The sequence below is a fragment of the Talpa occidentalis genome, unplaced genomic scaffold, assembly GCF_014898055.3.
Source record: "Talpa occidentalis isolate TD23 unplaced genomic scaffold, MPIMG_talOcc4v2.1 talOcc4.12, whole genome shotgun sequence".
NCBI lineage: Eukaryota > Metazoa > Chordata > Mammalia > Eulipotyphla > Talpidae > Talpa > Talpa occidentalis.
The window spans coordinates 30,188,248-30,206,638 of NW_023601212.1; the positions used below are offsets into that span (position 1 = coordinate 30,188,248).

At 44.3% G+C, this 18,391-nt stretch overlaps 1 protein-coding gene across 8 annotated transcripts in view; it reads left to right on the forward strand.

Annotated features, from left to right (window-relative positions):
- The window catches only part of NTM (neurotrimin), a 430,040-nt gene that overhangs the window by 324,377 nt on the left and 87,272 nt on the right, over positions 1-18,391 (forward strand). The window lies entirely within an intron of this gene.

The window sequence follows — 18,391 nt, forward strand, 5'->3', positions numbered from 1 at the left end:
CTTAGAAATAGGGTTGGTGCTGGCCACACAGCTTGATATTATCAAGAGGCTTTGTCTCTGTCTGCATGTGACACTTAACCACCAGCTTCGAGGATGTTTGGATGTTTCTCTGTGCCTTTCACAATGAAAGCTCTCTTCTCTCCCAGTTAATCGATCGGGCAGCCTAATGGGAGAGGCCCGTCTGCCGCCCTCCCTGAGCGAGGTGCTGCTGAGCAAGTTGAAGGCAGAGTGAGAGACAGCCAGGAGGGTCACAGCGGTGTCTCTTCCGAGATACAAGTTAGATACAAAAGGGAATTAAAAACTTCATGTTGAGTTGTTGTCACTCTCCCCCTGTCTCGCCTGGGAGAGTTCTACAGCTGGAGAGTGCTGAGAAGCCAGCCCTTCAGAGCTATCACAATTCATATAGGCCATAAACTTCCCGCTGTGTGAATAAAGAAAGGGAGGTGCTTGCCAAGAGCTGTGAGGGGTGAATGTGAGTTGTTTCACCATTTGATGATATACACCATGTTGGGAAACATTCCGGGAAAATAAAAGCAGAAAACAAAGTAAAAAGTATATGGGCAAACTAGCAACTGATCATCCAGTATTCATTGATGAGATTTAGACTGAGGTTCATTAGTGGAACAGGTTTGGGTCCCAGGCCTTTGGTCAGATTCCTGCTTTCACTCACCAGGCTTGTTTGTCTAGGCTCCACACTTGGGAAAGGAGTACTCTGAACACAGGATGTCCTCCTGACACCCCAGGATCACACATGGTGATGTTGTGATTTTTGGAGTGAGTAGGTTTGGAATGCGGGGTCCTTGGGTTGATCCTGGGAATGATTTCACCAGAGCTCCTGTTTTAGCGACATGCAGTGAGTTTCCCAGGCGAGTTTCTCTATGAGACAGAGACGTTAGTTATATTTAAAGGGCAGGTTTAGGTGCGGCAGACCTCTCCTGTCTCGCCACCTGCTCCCCTCAGCAGTGTTTTCAGTCCATCTGCCTGTTCTGCTCCCTGCTCTGTCTCTGGTGAATCCTCTCACCCCGCCTCCCCCCCCCCCACCTCTGGCCTGTGCCCCAGTTCTTGTATGCATGAATGGATAAATCTTTTTTTTTTTTTTTTTAAAGGGCAGGTTTATTAGGGAAGGGATAAAACAGTTAAAGACACTTACATAGACACAAGTGAGCAGAAAGAGCTGCCCCAGAAGGGACAGATTTGCTGAGAGGCCTGCATGGTTGCAGGTGGTCGGCCTTAAGGAGAGCTGCCTCCACTGAGGGAGGTCAGTGAAGAGAAGTCCCAGCATGGGACAGGTCACGGACAGGCAGGAAGGCTGCTGCCCTGCAGAAGAGTGATTTGGTGAAAAGTGGCACCTGCATAGTCACAGGTGGGCAGTGGGAGTGCTGCCCCAAACCTGTGCAGTCGCTGAACTGATATAGTCTTCTTTTGTTTGAGAGGGGTCACTCCTTGTGAGTCATCAGCTGGTTGCTAATTATGGATGATGATGTAGAATTTGAAAGGGACCAGAGATTCTACAATGGGCTCAATTTCCACATCTTTACCTTTGGATGTGCCCTGGGATACCTGCTTGGATGTTATGCTTTGTAACCTAGGCCTCTGGGCCTAAGGATACTAGTCTGCCCCTAAGGATCTTGGTTTCCATAGCTGTGTCAATGGCTATGCTAATCTCTTCTACCCCCACCTCCTTGTGAGCCATGCTTCTGGTCTTGTGGCACACCTCCTTTTCAGTTTTTTTTTTCTTTCTATTCTTGTCTTCCACCAGTGAGAGAAAAGGAGCAGGGTCCTGGAATAATGCTTTTTGCTTCAACATCGTTTCATTGCAATCATGATCAGGGAAAAAAAAAGAAATCTGCAGACGTTGAACAAAACAATGTTGCTTGAAGATCTGCTTTCATTATAGGTCGTTTTGCTTAAAGTCAGTTTCCAAGGAGGTATTGGTGACATTAAGGGAGGACTTACTGTAGTGGAAAGTGAAGAACACTTTTGTCAGGACATTTGGTTTGACTCTTTGCTCTGCCAATTACTAAGTGGGTGACCCTCAGCAAACCAATTAACCTCTCAGAACTCCTGCTACCTCATCTGTAAAATAGGATCAGAATATGAAGTTTAGCAATCAAACATCGCAGGTGCTTTGTAAACACACAAACATCATGTGCACTCTCCTTTATGAAAAGTTCTGTATCAATCATGCATATTCTCCAAGGCAGTGGCAAGACAAACAAGAAGGCAGGGAGGAGAGTTGAGAGCCCAGTCCAGAGCAATCTTCGAAGACAAAGTTGTTTTTTCAGTATTCAACACAGGCTCAAAAAGCAAATGATGTAATCGTTGTTTATGACCATTGTTATAACAATAGTAATTATCATTTGTTCCCATTATCTTTGCTAAGTCTTAACATTTATTTATGCATCATAATTAATTTGAAAATTCACCTAAGCATTTCACAAATGCTACTTAAACTGTAACCCAAGCGAGCTAAGAGAGTTTAATCCGGGGCTTGTTTAAAAGGAGCTGAACAGGGCCTCCCCGGTGGCTCAGTGGTTGAGCACTGGGCTGCGAAGCTGCCTGCAGCCTCTGCAGTGCCAGTTCAATCATCAGCCGCTGGCAAGGGTCCCACATGGCGTGCAGACCTCTCCTGCCACGCCTGCTGCTCCCCTCAGCAGTGTATTTCGTCACTCTGCCTGTTCTGCTCCCCTCTCTGGCTCTGGTAAATTCTCTCACCCTCCTGTGTTTCTGACTGTACCCATTGCTTACATAAATAAATAAATCTTTAAAAAAAATAAACTTTAAAAAAAAAAAAAGGAGCAGAACAAAGAGACACAAGTGTGCAGAATGGAAATCAAAGGGAAACTGCAGAGCAGGGGGATGTTTTGATTGATATTACATGTAAAATTGGGTCAGGATCTTTGCCCTATTCATGACCTAGGGATTAGATTGGCTGGCTACCCAGCCAACCAAATTCAACGTGCTAACTCCTTTTAAACAATCTTGAGTTCAGAGAGAATTTTACATTTTTAAATGGTTGGGGAAAACTAACAAAGAATAATATTTCATGACATGTGCAAATTATTTGAAATTAAAATGCTTTATGAGAACGTAAAACAAAGTTTATTGAGAATGCAGCCACACATATTTGCTTATCCTAGCTTTTGTCTTACAGTGTCAAAGTTGAGTAATTGCCGCTAGACCATATGGCCTGCAAAGCCTAAAATATTTATTATCTGGTCCTTTAGAGAAGTTTGCTTGTGTCTGCACTATATGAAAACTAACTCTTGACAGTTCTGATTGCTGCTATTAAAATTCATATTTTTATCCATATTCCTTTCATTGGTTCTCTTTCTCATCACCTTGTGAACTTGCAATTATAGTAGTTCTCATACAAATTCAAAAGAATCCTTACTTCTCTGCCCTTCCAAGAGTGTCCCCATGGCATGGTATGGGGCTCCTCTCTGGCTCTCAGACATCATACTCCTCCAGACAGCTCTGTCTTCCCACCTGGCTTTTGGCCTCTGCTACCACAAGCATTATGTTCTGGACCCCCAAAACACTTTCCTGGTTTCCAAACTATTCTGTATTCTTCCCACTTTGCCTTGTTTGGAGTTGCTTCTATCCTGAGATTCATGAAAAATCTAAGCCTTGATCTGGTCTTTGCTCTTGTTGGCTTAAAACATGCTCACTGGTCTGTTGCTGATTCTGGGGTTACCCTTGGGGAAGTTTGTTAAGAGGCTGTTTCTGTTTTTCTCCTGTACGAGGTATTTTGTGGTAGCAACTGAGCCTGCCTTCACTAATCATTTTAAGGGTAGACCCAATCTATTGGGAAGAGAATGTTTGCATTAAATCAATACCTTCAACTGCCCCTGGCATTGCAGACTCCTTAGCTCTTCTAGTTACATCATACTTGACCACCACCTGCGCTACCCCCTCCTCCCCTATTTCTGTCTGAAATACATCTGGAGTGCTGGGTTTATTTGTGAAGCAGACTTGACAAGTCTTATGTTTCCTGGATGATCAGAGCCATATGAGTTCTACTCAGTTTGTTACATTCCGTTTGAATTCTTCAGGCATCTCCTAGACGAAGTCTTTCAGATTCCCATCATTATGATTTCATAGTTTCAAAAATACTTATTTATTATAATAATAATTTGACCAATGACAGAAAAGGATCATTCTGTCAAAGAGATTTTTTTCCATTGAGATAGAGTTTGAAATCCTATCACTCACTTTCAAAACATTTACATCAAAAATTTAATTAGAGGTTATTGCTAACTGTGGGAAGTAAAGGTGTTATTTATATTCTTCTTCCTAACTTTTCTGCATTTCAAAATGATTAATATGTATTTTGCAACACTGTCACCATCATAAACTTAACATTGCAAAGTAGATTTTCATTTTGAAATTCCAGTAAGATATTCTTGGGAAAGAAATTCTTCTTATATGTCACTAAAGAACTCTGTTCCCTGCTAGAATCCGTTGGGCCTTTATTCAGTTAACTGAGGTCATATATGCTGTGACATGTGGGATTCAGGGACTGTCCCTACCAGAAGAATTGACAGTGGAACAACTGACATAGTCGAGCATTGGATGGGTTCTCCGAGATAGTTCCAGAAAATGCTATGTGGGCCAGCTTATTATAGCATCAGCAAGGTTTTCAATGAGAATCCCTTGGGATAATATGCAACTAATTAATGTTCACCTTTGCATATGTAATTTCTCTGAACAATATGGTTTTGTCAACAAATACCAAAACGTTACATAGTGATACACTCAGCCATCAGCAAAGCTGAGAATCTTTTTGAAATTCTTCATGGATATGCTGGCTAAAAAATTTAACAAATATCCTTTTTAACTAAAGATATGTGTGTAGTATGTAATGCGTATTACACATTATATTTACTTCTTTAGTAAGTTATATACATATATGCATGTATATATACACATATATAATTATATATAGAACATTTATCATTCATCTAATTCATGATAATTTTATCCAAATGGCTGTTTACATAATAAAAATTATGCATGAAGAATGTTTTCCTCTTATTGAATTATTTTTTTTTTTTTATTTATTTTTTTTTTTAATAGAGGCATGCTTTTATTTATTTATTTGTTTGCTGGTTTGTTTGTTTGTTTTGTTTATACATGCACTGGGTACAGTCAGAAGCGCGGGAGGGTGAGAGAATTCACCAGAGCCAGAGCGGGGAGCAGAGCAGGCAGAAGGACCGAAGTACACTGCTGAGGGGAGCAGCGGGCGGCAGGAGAGGTCTGCACGCCATGTGGGACCCTCCTCTGGTGGCCGGGGAGCAGCCGGGGATCGAACCGGCGCCGCAGAGGCCGCGGGCAGCTTCGCAACCCAGCGCTCAACCGCTGCGCCACCGGGGAGGCCCTCTTATTGAATTATTAAAAAGCATCACTAATTAACATTTTTGAGCATTTTTTTTTGCTAAGCTCTTTGTAAAATACTGTGTATCTAGGATCACATTTGATTTTCTTTTTTCTTTCTCTCTTTTTTTTTTCTCTTTTTTTTCTTCTTTTTTTTTAAGATTTATTTATTTATGCATATGAGAACTGGGGTACAGGCCAGAGGTGTGGGGGTTGAGAGGATTCACCAGAGGCAGAGTGGGGAACAGAACAGGCAGATCCTCTGAAATACACTGCTGAGGGGAGCAGTGGGTGAGACAGGAGAAATCTGCTGTGCCATGTGGGTCACCTCCAAGGCTGGGGATTGAACTCATGCTGCAGTGTCTACAGATAGCTTCATAGGTTGCATCTTAACCCCTTGTGCCACCAGGAAGGCCCACATTTGATATACTTAACAGCTCAAAAAGGTAGGTACCATTATGATTTTCATTTTACAGATAAGGATATTGAATCTCAGAATGTTTAGGTGACTTTACCAAAGTTACACAGTAATAACCACTGTATCTATTTTGCATGAGCTCATGAGCTCAGTGGTAGCTATGGATACTAATTTTTTTAAAGATTTGTTTATTTATGCATACAAGAGCTGGGATGTAGGCCAGAGGTGCGGAGGGTAAGAGGATTCACCAGAGACAGAGTGGGGAACAGATGAATCTACTGAAATGCACTGGTGAGGGGAGCAGTGGGTGAGACAGGAAAGGTCTGCTGTGCCATGTGTGTCACCTCCCTGGCTGGGGATCGAACTTGTGCTGCAGTAGCTGCCAATAGCTTCATAGTGCTGACGCTTAACCCCTTGTGCCACCAGGGAGGCCATATGGACACTAGTTTTAAATATGGTGAAAGCTGTATAGTGGAAAGAACATGAACTGGAATAAAAAAAAAATTTAAAAAAAAAAACCTGTGTTTGGACCTTAGCATCTTAGGACTGCCTTTAACCTTTTTCAGCCTATTTCTTCATGTGAAAACTAGGAATAATATGAATAACTCTAAATGTAGGATGGTGTAACTATAAAAATTAGTGTTAATATAAAAACATGATAGGTAGAGACTTATCTAGCACATGCATCCACCTTTTTTTAAAGATTTATTTTATTTATATAAGAGCTGGGGTACAGCTAGGTGTGCAGGAGGATGAGAGGATTCGTCAGAGACAGCGCGGGGAACAGAACAGGCAAACTGAGGAAATATATTGCTGAGGGGAGCAGCGGGTGAGACAGGAGAGGTCTGCTCATCATGTGGGTTGCTCTAAGGCCAGCGGTGATCGAACCGGCACTGCAGAGGCTGTGGACAGCTTCACAGTGCTGCGCTCAACCACCTGCACCACCAGGGATGCCCCATGCATCCATTTTTGGGATGGACAGAATTAAGCAAAGTTTGAAACAAAATCAGAGACAAGGAAAGCATGTACTATTGTGAAGAAGCAAAGAACTAGTCAAAGTGTGGACAGGGTGATGCTGGTGCTGAATCATGCCTTCCACTGCTTTGCAGCCCTCCCCTGGGCTCTGGGCTGGCTTCTGTGACTCTAGAGAGTGTATTGAACAAGGTGGATGCAAGAGACTGTGTAATGTCCAAAGTCATATTACAAAGGCTAGGATGCTTCTGCTGGTTTCTCAGGGACACACACTGGGGAGTCTTAGGCCACCACATAAGAAATACAATTACACTAAAGTTGCCATATGGAAAGACCATGTGGAGAGGCCTCAGGGAATCCCCTGACCCTTGGTTCAATTGCTGGAGTCTGAGTAAACTTTTTGGAGGGGATCCAGCCTCAGCCACCATCAGGCTCACAACCTCCTGCAAGACCACAGCCAGAGTGCTTGGCTGAATCATCAATCCATTTCATGGACAAAATACTATGAATGTTGTTAGGTGCCTCTGTTTGGGATGCAATAAATTACTGGAAAATGGGCATATCAAAAGAGGAATTTCTGGAATTGCTCACTTAAATGTATTTTGTACTGAGTTTTGTCTTGGTTTCCCATCCCCTCTGCATCCCGCACCACCCACCCCCAACCCTCGCCCACACCATGGATAAAAACATGGAATACCTAATCATGTTGGTCAGTGAGGAGCTTGTAATGGCCACAGTTCATGATCTGATCTCAGAGATTGCCTTTCAGTGTTCAATAATACTCAGTGAGCCCCTGTGTCCATCAGACTTTTGGTGCTGTGTCCTAAGAATTAGCTCACTGCTTTCTCTTCCTCTGAGATTGACACTTACAAATTCTTGGGGGAAATTGGGAGAAGCCTGTCATGTAAAAGTCCCTAATCTTCCAACCCATGTGTTAAGGTTCTCTCTCCACCAAGTCTGCTTTATGCTCCATGTCTCAGACATGGGCTCCCCCTATATGGATCCAACATCATTGCCTCTTTCTAGAATCTGTAGGCAAAGACTTGAAGCCATTGTCCCTAACATTCCCTATATTCCAGAGCAAAGTGAGTAGAAACTTCCTCCACAGCCAGAGGAAACCACAGAGAAGAGAGATTTGGAACACTTGAGCAGAGATGAAAACTTCATCCTACTCTCTCAGTCAGTCCCAGGCCTGGCCTCCAAGTCAATTAACTGAACCATTTCAACAGGCTTGAATTCTGTCGGCAGCTCAACCATCCCCTTGTTTACTGTTGAAATAATTACTACTTTGCCATAATATTAGCTCTGAGCCGTGACTCCATTACCATTATCACCGGAATATTACCCATTTATTATCTCCCAGCAACCCTGGAAGATGAATACTGGGCTTCAGAGACCAATTGTCTTACAGCAGACAGGATCTTGGTGTGCATTGTTTAATGAGGTAAACTATATTACAGCCAGCATTCATTTGCCTGCGGTGCACTCCACTAAATCACTCTTAACCTGTAAATCTGCCAGTGTTTTTGATGCACACTTCATCAGTGAGGAGGGGAGACCTTGCAGGAGGAGTGGATGGAGTCCAGGAAAAGGACAGGAAAGTGAAAGTGAACAAATCCTGTTGCTAGGTTGTGAGCCATGGGGAACACTGGAGATCTGAGTGGGCCTCAGGAAGCAGGAGGAAGTAGGCACAAACTATGCATCCTCTGATCCTTTGAGCCAAACTCCTGAGAAGATGCAAAATTGTCCCGTCTTACAGCTGTAAATCCACAGAAACACTTTCTGATTACTTTTAGCTTTTGTGCTCCTCTGCTGACAGCCTTTCTGTGACCACAGCAACCAAGGACTGCAAGATTAGGAGGAGCAGAAGACAGCTGAACAATGAGATTGGCTTTCAGCCTGAGGGTCAGGGGAGATACCTGGAAACACACAGCTTGTAACAGGGCTAACACGGTAATCCCCAGGGAAAGGGGAGGTCCCAGGTTCCCTGCCTTACCCATGGAATGGTGGAGCTGAGCTGGAAGGAGAAGCTAGAGAGAATGGGAGAAGGAAGGAAGGAGATGCAGAAGACCTGGAGGAGGCACATGGAACAGAGAGACATGTGAAGAAGTGGTTCTTGCTTCTCAGCCTTGGACTTGTACCAGACACTTGTGAGACATGGAAGGAGACACTTGAAAGAGACAGAGATGGATGAGAGATCCACGGGGAGGCTGACAACGGCAGCCTTTTTCTTGACTTCGGTTTTGATTTTACTCTTTTCCTTCTAGACTTGTCTGCCCCCTTCTGCCCCTTTCCTGAAGGTCCCACCAGAAGGAGCCTTAGACTTGAGGGCTTCAGCAGTCCTGTTTTGGGCCAACCCTGTTTGATTGGCCATTTACCTATGAGGGGATGGGTAGCTTTGGGTGCTTGATTTGGAAACTATATTCTTTCTCTTTTCTTCTCTTTATTACGTACTAATTGTGCTAAAGTTCAGAGAGTATGGCTGTGTTGATGCTGCGGATGGCAGAACTCATTTAGGGCAGGCAGGTTTGGGATCCTGGGGTACCTCTCACCCTTCCCTGTAACAAGTTTTCACATTTGCTGAGCACACAGGTGCCTGTGTGTGAACAGAGCTCCTTGCTTGGGATGAAACACTGCTGGACACACACCAATGGCAGAAGGAAGTGGCAGAACAGTGGCAGAACAGTGGCAGAAGGAAGGATGTCAGCACCAGGCCTTCCTTGTCACCTTTGATCCTGTTTCTCAAACTTTAAAATGCAATTAAGTCACCTGGGGATCTTGTCAAAATGCATAGTCAGATTCAGGAGGTCTGTGTGCATCTGTAAACTCAGCTTCCCACCCAGCTCAGGAAGGATGCTGCTACCAGTCCACAGATTGACCCTCAGTGGGTGGAGCCTCCCCCAGCAGGTGCTCGCCCCCTGGACTTCTGGCAGTGACTTGTTTCAGAGCTTCCTCAGAAGAGTCTGATAAAACAGCAGCCTGGTCACCATTTCAAAGGACGGGTGAGTAAGACCTGAAAATGCACAATTTATCAGGACAGTAGAGAGTGATGACACTGACCAGAAGTCAGTGCCTTCAGTTTTCAGGGTGGAGAGCATTATATTCCTACAGTGTCCTAGGAAATTACTTTTATATTACAAATCAAGAAAGAATCAAAAGGACTTGAATGCAACTTTGGACTCTTAAAGTCCCAATTTACTCCTCTTTTCAAAGAGAAATATATTGTCTGCTATGCCACTTACACGTTTTCCAGAATCACTTATTTCTTTGATCTTGAAAACTTTTTCACCACACAGCCTAAATAAACTTGAAAGTTATGCTATTATCTTACAGTCCAGCCCAGACGATTAGGGTTAAAATTAACAAAATTGTTCTTTAAAGACTGGAGCTGACATACTTTTCAAAAATCTGACTCAGTTTATATTCCTGTCAATCATCCCAGTACCACTGACTTTTACTGATGGGCAGGTAGAAAGAGAAGGAGAGCGAGAAGGAGACAGGTATTTGTGAGTTAATAGGTAATCTCAGAAGCAGCAAGAACTGGTAGACAGTATTGATTGGTTTATCTTTTACTACCAAAATTCAAAGCTCTTTGATGAATCCATTTTGAAAACTTATCATCATCATCATCATCATCATCATCATCATCATCATCATCATATCAGGGCATACATGTCAGTGTGTGTCTGAGTGTGTGTTTTATTCTTTATAATGCTAGAATAACAATTAAAATTTTCCTTTGTAAATATAATTATAATTAAAGAAAAATAACAGTGCCAGTTTCATTTCCTATTGTTTATCAAGGTAGCCCACTAGTTGATGAATGACATTTATGTGGTTTGGTAATATCATGCCTTCCCTAGTTCAGTTGTCCATCCATCCATTCATCCATCCATCCATCCATCCATCCACCCACCCATCCATCCATCCATCTACCCACCTACATTTATTTAGCATCCACTAGGTTGCAGTAAAGCTGGAAAAATAAATATATTGGAAAAATGAAGATGAATGAGATATGGTTATTGCCCTCAGGGAATTCACAATTTAACAGGAGAGGCAAACATGTAAATAATTTATTGTGACACCATTTGGTACACTCCAGTTGTTCTCTCCTTCCACAGCCCTACAAGCAGTTTGCTTTATTGATATTATCTATTATCCCTTTTATTGAAACAAAGACAAAATGGTATGTCAAATCAAACAAAGCTAAATGCATAAACTTGGGTTAATATTGAACAAGTGATTTTAACGGTCTTGCAGAGATGGTTCCAATACAACTAGCCACCAGCTCTTTGTCTGGAGTTCCCAGTGTTAAAACTGGCCCATATAAACTTGTTAATTCCATTTCAAGAATTTTTTTAATAAACCCCACTGAAAGATGGTCTTGTTATAAAATGGGAGAGCCCTCAACTTACTTTTATACACCAGCTGCCACTGGAGACAAATGCCATCCTGCTGATCTCATTCAAGCAAAAGTGGGAGACTCGGCTGAAGGAAATATGTTCAAAAGAACTGGAGAGATATTGGGATGAAATTAGATGGAGGAAAAAATGCCAAACTCTGAGAAATATTTGGCACACTGAAGTGGTGAACTGAAGCAGTTAATCAGGGATACTGGGGGTAGGGAAATCTTGAATATTTCTGTTAGGTGTATTAAGATATTTGTCTTGTAGAAAACTTAATCTTGAATCAAATGCATATATTCTATACAGAAGATTTTATATCAATAATATCTGTGCATATATGCATATGTATACATAACATTATTGTTCCTGATGGCGCTCCAATACCTATCTTATTTCATTGATAATCAATCATGTATCCAGAGTTCAGATGCAGTTAACCATTTATTGAAAGACAGCCATGTGTTGCACAGGGTACTATGTAATTAATTAATATTGAGTCTTCACCCCCTCCTATCAATGCCACTCAATGATATCTAGTTACATGAGCCGAATGAGTAAAATCTTGTTTTGATTATTGAGCAGGGAAATTCAGTCCAAATAATTCAAAGTTGTCAAACCAAACAGCATTCTTTTTGTGACTGGTTCTGTCCAGGAACATCCATCCACCTGTTACTATAACCCATCACATTTATCTCTACAAAATGAAGCTAGTAGTAAGGTGCTCCCTAATCTTAATAGTCCAAGTGTCTATGATATAGATAAACTCTTTTGGGGTCTTACTTAAAAGCTGTCATGAAAATGCAAAACTACTTTGCATGTGTTTGTATATAGCCTTTTTATCCATCAGTGCACCCTCCTACCCTGTCCCTGATTTCTAGTGTATCCATCAAGCCCAATTGTCCTTAAACAGCAGAAATGCTCTGTGAAGAAACAGCAATTGGTGGAGAAATATAAACTAGCTTTTGTTGTGATGGTCCGGTGTGTGTGTTTGTGTGTGTGTGTGTGTTTGTGCTGTGTTCTCTCTCCCTAGAGGCAAATTGCTGTGGGTAAAATATGTATTATGCTCTCAGATGCCATTCCAGCCTTGGTCCAAGTGCACTTTGCAAAGGTACAATAGATTGTGGTAGTTTGATACCATCTCTTTGGGTTCTTTCCTCATGTTTTTCTCTCAGTTAACGGGCAGAACTCAGAAGCCCAGTATATTTCTCTGTTCTCAGACCCCAACTGAACCTGTCAAGCCTTCCTATACTAAGGGACCCTCTGCCTGAAAGATATTTGCATTCTTATTTTTATTTTTCCAATCTGAAGAGAAGTAACATCTTCACAATTAATATGAGGGCCTCCCTGGAGGCCCCAGGGGTTAAGCATCAGTCAGCACTATGAAGCTATCTTCAACTACTGCAGCACAAGATCTATCCCTGGTCAGGAAGGTGACCCACATGGCACAGCAGACCTCTCCTGTCTCCCCCGTTGCTCCCCTCAACAGTGCATTTCAGGAGATCTGCCTGTTCTACTCCCCACTCTGTCTCTGGTGAATCCTCTCCTCCTCCGCACCTCTGGCCTGAACCCCAGATCTTGTATGCATAAATAAATAAAAATCTTTAAAATATATAAAGTGCATCTGAGAAGGTGATCCAACTTTCCCTTTTGGCTTCCCTAGAAAAGTAGTGGCTCATCCCGCGTAGATTCTTCAAGTTTCTCAATTTGTAAAGATAAATGATAATTTTTAAATGGTTCTGCTTAATTTAAAATAAGGGGCATGAGGGAGTAGTCAAAGAAAGAACAGCAAAGAAGAAGAAATCATTTGGGTATCTCCCTCTTCTCACCTCCATTCTATCTAACACAAGAGCAAAGACATCCTCCCTTCTCACTTTGTCCCTTGGGACCTGTAGCCAGCTCTATCTCTACTGGGTTTGGGGTGCCTTCCTCATCACCCACATAGTCACCCTCTTTGAAAGGAACCCAAGAACAGCTACTACTGAATATCTGAGATTTCTGAAATCACTCCACAAATTAAAACCTTTTATTAGCCTCTAATAGCTGTGCAAACCAATTATATTTTGGCCAAACTTTGCCAATGACTCTCCTGAGGTATTATTCTAAAAATTTTGAGCTTGGAAATGCGTCCCCATTCTGTCAACATCAGGATGTTTCAGCAGCAGGACTCAAGCTCCAGCTCATTTTAGTTTCCATGATGTGATTTGCATAAGCTATGGGGTTTGCACTCAGGTGTGGCCTGGGTGGGGGGTGGGGTGGACAGAAGGAGCACAGCTGTATTTGAACACATTGGGTGGGTGGGTGGGGGGTGTTCCAGCAGTTAGAATTCAGCAGCAGGGACTGAGTGAATTTTCAGAAAAAAACATATCTGTCCCAAAATTTTAGGGAGATATTGTTGGGTTATTAGCTCAAGAGTAAAGACATCAGTCAATGTCTCAGTTGACATACCTTCTAACCTGGAGGAGGGATCCATGTCACCCCTTCCCTAGTGCTTCTGTTTCTTCATATGCAACTTACCAACATGTCATTGTCCAATTTTCTGCCTGGTCTTACGGTGAGAGAGCACTTGGAGGAGGGGAACTTTATCGAAGAGCTTAACATGAAGCCAGTGGACACTAATTTGTCTCAGAGGACTTAAGTTTAAAAGTAATTGGGCCACAAACTCTGTTACTCAAAAAATTTGAAGACATCTGTCAATAAGTGTTCATAACACTTGGGAAATGTGGTCTTCTTAGCCATGCTTGTTGACACCTAGCATGGGAACACCAGCAGATCCTTCCCTGCCCTTGACTTCCTACCAACTGTCTGCACGGCTGGCCTCAGAGATCAGGATCACTCCACAGAAAATGTACAGGGTCTCTTGGATCAAAACCTAAAGCAACTGGAAGAACCCAAGCCCCACTATCTGTCTGTTCTGGGAGTACAGGGCTGGCCAGGGAAAGGGAGCTGCTGCCTATATCCTTTGCCGGCTTGCTTCAGTCCAGCTGAAAGCAGAAAACTGAGCCAGATGACCTTCCAGTGTACCAGGCACCCTAGGAGAGTGTTTTTTGACCACTGCCAGAATTGACCATCTGCCTAACTCTTTGACCAACTGCAGGTCGCTGGTGCAGCTGGGGAGCCCAGAGGGTCAGAGGAAGTAGGAGACTCTTGCCCAGTACTAAAAGCCAAGTTTGGAGACTGGCCCATGAGGAGGCAGGTGCCCTATGTCCACAATATGACCCAGGGTGCTCTGAGACCCACAGCACAGCCAGGAGATGTGAAACAAGGAGGCAGCTAGGGTCCAGACCCTCCCTCACCAAAGGGTCCCAAGTTCACTTTTGACTCTGCCATCTGCCATCCCATCTCAAGGGCTCCTATGATGGGTTCATCAGATTCTTGAATTCTTTCCAGTTGTCACTAATTACACTGCAGATCAGTAAATCATTGCAGGCTGGGGCTGACAGGGAGATGAATGGGCCCCATGCCACGCCGAGCTGGGGCTCCCTGCCACACCTGCAGCATGTGCCAGAGAGAGAGTCCATCCATGCTGTGCACTGCTACTCACCCCCCATTCTTGGTACCTCTCTGTCCCTGGGTTGTCTTTACCCTGGAGCCTGTCTCAGGCAAGACGGCCAGACTGGAAGAATTGAGGCATTGTGTCTATGACCAGGGGTTTTGATTGCTATCTAGATATTGAAGGCAGTTGAGGGGAAAGGTGATATTATTATTTCATCTGGAGTTTTATGAAGTCAGGCGAGTGCTCCTCAAATTCTGTTAAATATGCAATCGATTGATTCATTGGTTTGGAATAGGGTCTAGAAATCTGCATTTTGAATGTGCATCCCTGGTTCTTGGGGGTGATTCAGTACCCCACTATAAGAGCCACTGAACATTGGAGTACAATTGACCTCTCAAGCCTGTAGGCTCTAATGGTCCCACTGTTTCTGGACGAGGTGGTTGACATTCCCTTTTCCATTTTGCTATTCAATCCTGATTGAAGCCTCACTCAGCTTCTCTTGACATTGGAGCTGCATGCACTACCCAGGTGCACAGACTAATGGCTTTTGCTCTGAGAAACCTGTGATCTCTCTCAGTTCTGGAACCAAGGTGAGGGGTTGTGGGCTGGCAGGGAGTGTCCCTAGCCCCCAGCCCTGTGTCTCCCAGCCCAGTGGGTTCACTGCGCAGCTTGCTGGCTAATGGGGCGGAGCTAGCTGAAGTGCCTTCTATTAATGGAGCAGAATATAAACAGAATAAAGCCTTCATTTCCCAGGCTGTGGTTTCATTATTAATATACTTTACAGTTCACAGGTTGTACGTTTGTGCCCGTGTTTTCTCAGCTGGTGTAATCTGCGGCTCCAAGTGAGAACAGTCATAAAATTTTCATTTCCAGTTGAATGTGCGTCCAATTCGCCGTGAAATGTTCTATCTGTCGTGAATATTAAGTGCACTGAAGCAGTGGCTGCTGGATTAGGCAAAGAGGTGCTGGTCCCTCCCAGGCCTGGCTGAGGACCGAGGTCCCAGGGCTGAGGGTGTGACTTTCACTGGGAAACTGCTGGACAAGAAGCCTGTTGGTTTGGAGGTCACCCTGGAGCTGTGGTGCTAAAGAGGGATTGGGCTGGTGGATCAGGAATCTTAGGAATGTGGAAAATGGGCACCTCAGGGCCAATGAGGACAGTTGGACTGGAGGTAGAAGGAGACTGGAAGTTTAAGTGCAAAAGAGAAGTGGGGGTGGGGTACAAGGTGATGCTGGAGCAGGGCTGAGGAAGGGGCATCTGGAGAGGAGGGGGGAATGGCAGAGTGAGAGAGGTCTGAGTGGAGAGCACACAGGAAACGCTGGTTGGCTGGCATAATATTAGAGAGAGCAAGTCACATTTTATGCACAGTGCCTTTTTAAACACATCAATAAAGCAATGAGGAGAGAACACAATGGGGGTGCAGGGACAGGCCAAAGCGACAGCAATTAGGAAGGCACTTCTGTCTGATGGCCTGCAGACTTGAGCGGGGCCAGCGCGTGGCATGGGGCCTTGGTCCTCAGAACAAATGTTACCTGCTGCCCACTGGCCAGGGCTGGAAGCTATTTGCCTCCCAGCACTGACTTATTATCTTTGCCTCTCCTGACACTACCTGCATGTACTCAACCATTCCAACAATCCTGTCTTCCAGTTCCCTTGTCTCCTCTTTTTAGTTGTTATAGAATTAGGGAACCCCTCACCCCTCCTGAATGAGGGGATCTCCTGGGAGCTGGAGTAGGTGAGCAGGAGGTTGAAAATATAAAGAACTCTTAGACTCTGGGTCTCACTCAGTTCATTGCAGCTGCTGTGTCAGGCTCTTGCCTCCTGAGAGCCAGGTCCATACTGTAAGGGTTTGATGGGATAGCTGCCCCAGGCTGGTGGGAAACAAGAGGCAAATGGGAAATCTGCAGCCCAGCAAGCCAGCCTCATTGCCTAAGGCCACACCCTTCCCCAGGATTGTGAGAAGCTGGCTGTGCCTTGCAGGAGAATCCCAGAAGACACATATTCTTTCCCCAGAAACTGCTGATTCAGGCTAAACTCACCCTTGGCTGCTGAGGAGGCACCTTCCATCCCAGCCAGCCAGCCTAGGGGGAGTATGTGCGCACGTGTGTCTCTGTGTGCACAGTCACACACCCAGAGTCAAGCAGAGATGTAACCCTTAGCTATTTACATTTAAGGCTCACAACAGCCTAGTGATGAGTATTTCCCTTCTTTGCAGTTAAGGAATACACACAGCTGCAAAGGTTAAGTGATTTCTTTAAGGTCCCAGGAAGATCTCGTGGTGGAGCCAGAAGAAAATGTGCCTGCTCTGAATTGGCATCATGTCCCTCCCACTGCCCCAATATTTATGTTTAGCTCCTTTTCTGGGGTTTCCAATTGTTTTACTTTGGATAGTATCCAGATAATTTTGTGTTTCTTAAACACACACCTATTAGGAGAAATAAATTGGAAGAAATGGAAAATAAGATGGGAAAAGATGGTGCAGTGGTCAAAGATGAATAAAATACCAAGCAAAATACTAAACATTTCAGTTATAATATAATCGAGGGACAGATAGTGTGCCCAGTTTCTTTTATGTTTAGCCATCATTTCTCAAATCAATTGCACACCTCTTACCTTAATTGCTAAGCAGTAGCAGGAGAACAAATCCAGAATTACTTGGATGGCACAGGAGAGCCTTCTAAAACCTCTACACCATCCCTTGTCATTGCTCATTGCCACTCTATAGGTTTCTCTGCTGACGTGATACAAGCATGTCTCTGCGGATGCTATTCCCTCTGTCTGGAACGCCACTCCATGCTTCCCCAAACCTCAATCTTGGAGTCTTTCCAGGTCATTATAAGTGCCTTTCCTTTGGGAACACTTCCTCTTTTTACCTCTAAATGCTCAGTCTCTGCTCAAGGATTTCCCATTGAGTTTGACATGCACACACCTCCATTTCAGCATTCATCACTGGGAGGCTTGGTATTTATTTGCAAGTCCGGGTCCCTTGAAGGGAAAGAACAAAAATCTGCCACCCCAAAATATTGGGGGTGGTTTCATGGGAGGGTCTCTGATGACTGAGTGGAGGTTGCTTTTGAAAAAGACATTTAATTTACCTGTGAACGTCTCTCTGTAAGAGTCTCCTGCTGGGGTCTCCCTGGTGGTACAAGGGGTTAAGACACAGCGCTGTGAAGCTACCCACAGCCTCTGCAGCACGATATCGATCCCCACTGGCCAGGGAGCAACCCACATGGAGCAAAAGACCTCTCCTGTCTCGCCCGCTGCTCCCCTCAGCAGTGTACTTCGGTCAATCTGCCTGTTCTGTTCCCCAATCTGTCTCTGGTGAATCCTCTCACCACACACCTCTAGTGCCCAAGCCCGCGGACTGGTCAACGAGGTTCTCGAGGGGAGAGCAGCGACCTGAAGAACAGGGGTACACCACGGAGGGAGACACGTACACTCTTGGTTCAGCTATCGCAGGTCTCTTTTACTTTCGGTTTCGGTGGGGCTTTATAGCTGGGGACCGGAAGCGGAAGAAGCAGGCCAACAGTGCCTAGCCAATGATTAAACACATAACCTTATTTGGTGCGCCAGAGGCCGTCATGCGCACTGGGCCAAAAGAAGCACAGCTAATCCCGGAAGGGCACATGCCCTTATTTGGTGCGCCAGAGGTCGTCATGCCCACTGGGCTGAAGGGGGAAGTATCACGATGCCACGAGGAAGGGGGAAGTATCCTGATGCCACGA